The sequence below is a fragment of the Rhea americana genome, unplaced genomic scaffold (assembly GCF_003343005.1).
Source record: "Rhea americana isolate MKP2758 unplaced genomic scaffold, rheAme1 scaffold_70, whole genome shotgun sequence".
NCBI classification, from domain to species: Eukaryota; Metazoa; Chordata; class Aves; order Rheiformes; family Rheidae; genus Rhea; species Rhea americana.
In genome coordinates this window covers 1,121,580-1,123,760 of record NW_028186868.1, presented here as the reverse complement: position 1 = coordinate 1,123,760, position 2,181 = coordinate 1,121,580, and the positions used below count along the sequence as shown (strand labels likewise).

The following is a 2,181-nucleotide window of genomic DNA, read 5'->3' as shown; positions in this document are numbered from 1 at the left end:
CGGGCGGCGGCGGCAGCGGGCGCCACGTCGGCAGCGGCGAGAGGCGCCGGAGTAAAGTCTGCAGCGGGCGGCCGCGCCGAGCCGAGCCGAGCCGAGCCGAGGGGTGAGTGAGGCCTGAGCGCGGGCGGCGGTGCTGCCCCGGCGAGCCGCGGTGCCCCCGCGCCAGCGCAGCGCTCGCCCTTTCCTTCCTCCCTTCCTTCCCTTCTTCTCCCCCGTCGGAGGAAGGGAAACTCCTGGGAGGTTTCTAGGGGAGGAGGAAGGTTCCCGCCCGGCTCTTGCGCGGCCTCGGCTGCCACGTCAGGGCCGGCCCGGCTCGGCCCGGCCCGGCCCGGCGCGGCGCGGCGCGGGCAGCGCAAGGCGCCGCGCTGCGAGGCGCCCCCGGCGGCGGGGTGCCGCGGCCTCCCTGCCCCAGCGGCCCCGGAGCCCCTGGAGGAGCCCTTCCCGGCGCGACCTCCCCTCTGGCTCGGTTTGTTTCAGCTCCTCCGGGCCAAAAGAAGCTTTATCTTATCCCTCCCTCCCGCCACCACCAACTTTACCCTTTTCAAGTGTTTCCTGCAGTAACTTTCTGTTTCATCCCTTTAAGTTCAACTTGGTGGAGCAGCGTTTAGCAGAGATAAAAATAAGATTATAAACTTCTTGAAGATAATTCAGCTTTTCCTGCTCATCCARTCTCGGTATTTATGTGGTGTGGCCTGAAAATAAAGGCAAGTTATTTTAGCAGTGCAGCTGGTTCTGGTCATTGTGTGAAGCTAATAGGCAGCGGCCGCAAATGCGATTACATGCTTCCTTCTGCCTGTTTAACTGCACCGGGAACGAGAACTCTGAATCAAGATGTCACTTCTCTGTGGAAGTTAAATGCAAAATGTGCGCAGCCTTCTGCTCTTCCAGAGGGCTGCTTTGGTCAGCCTGGCCCTGTATATTTAGCAGGGTATGGGCAAGATAGTTTGTGTATTGAATTAAGCTAATATTGGTTTGTATGCACGTTTTAGATTGCTCGGTAAATAGTTTAAGATTGCTCAGTAAATACTTTTTTTTATTTTATTTTTTTAAGCCCCATAGTTCTGCTAAGGTGCGGTTGGATGTGCAGTGGAGCTGGTGCTAGCGCTGCCTCCTGCGCAGAGAGGGAGGCCGGGCCGTGAAAGCGCGAACCAAAAGATGGTCCCTGTCCAACAAGTGAACGGGTCTAAACATCAGGCAGAAGACAACGAACAGATGGCAGACGCGAGGGAAAAAGTTTGTTGTTTTGTTAGCGAGGGTGGCGAGGAAGCGCAGCAGCTGCTTTATCGCTCTCGCTGTGCAGAAATCCCTTTTATAGGCCTCGTAGAAAAAGGGAGCTGAGGAGGGTTAAAAGCTGACATACCTGGGGAAGCAGCAAAAGCGAACGGGAAGGCTTTAATTTGGAAAGCTTGCCGAGCAGGAGGTGACGGGCGGCGGTGCGGGTGGGCGCAGTAAGCCCCGACCTCTCCGAAGCTCTGCCCTGTGCCTTACCAAGATCTACCGTTTGATTTGTGAAAGCCAGACGTGGCAGACTGCGAGAGGGGAGTGCAGCACGCAACCCTCGCTCTGCCCGCTTTCATTTGGTGTCTTGCAAATCCTTAAGTGCTCTGCTTCAGTGGAAACTTGATTACTGACCTCAAACGTTCCCTAGAGTCTGCTTTGAAGCTTGATATATACTTTCTTTAACTGAGAATGATAAAACACTGCATTGTCTTACGGGCAGATGGAGTGCTGTAATATCCTAGGCAGTTGTGGTTGTTTTGTTCCGGGAGAAATGCCACCTCTTTTGCCTTTAATTGTGGGCTTTTTGTCCTTTTTTATTTTTTTTTTATTATTTTTTTTTTAATACAGGTGTGTTACATTACCTTCCTTACTGCTGAGCCCTGCATGCTGTAAGCCTGTTATTTATACTTCTTGAGGCAGACTTGGTAACTTCTCACTTCTTTTGTAGCCCACCCATCATAATCCTAAAAGCAAGCTGTGGTTCCTACCTAGAAACTTCTGATCCGCTTGCCGTAATCTTCCGCTGCAGRCTGCACCTTGTTCCTCTGAAACGGGTGTGCTTATTTTCAAACCAGTCTTGCCTTATATATAAATCTGAAATTTTGGAACTTGGCTTTTAAACAGAAGGCCTGTTGAAGTGTCAGCTGTGTACCTAGATTTTTAGTTACATGCTTGCTGCAT

General features: G+C 52.6%; 1 protein-coding gene across 3 annotated transcripts in view; it reads left to right on the top strand.

The window, feature by feature from the left end:
- The first annotated feature begins 6 nt into the window (after positions 1-6).
- The window catches only part of TMEM263 (transmembrane protein 263), a 15,437-nt gene continuing 13,262 nt past the window's right edge, over positions 7-2,181 (top strand). For all 3 annotated transcript variants that reach the window (XM_085321640.1, XM_085321639.1, XM_085321638.1), the window contains exon 1: positions 7-103. The gene's annotated coding sequence lies outside the window, so the exon portion shown is untranslated. The remainder of the gene's footprint in view (positions 104-2,181) is intronic.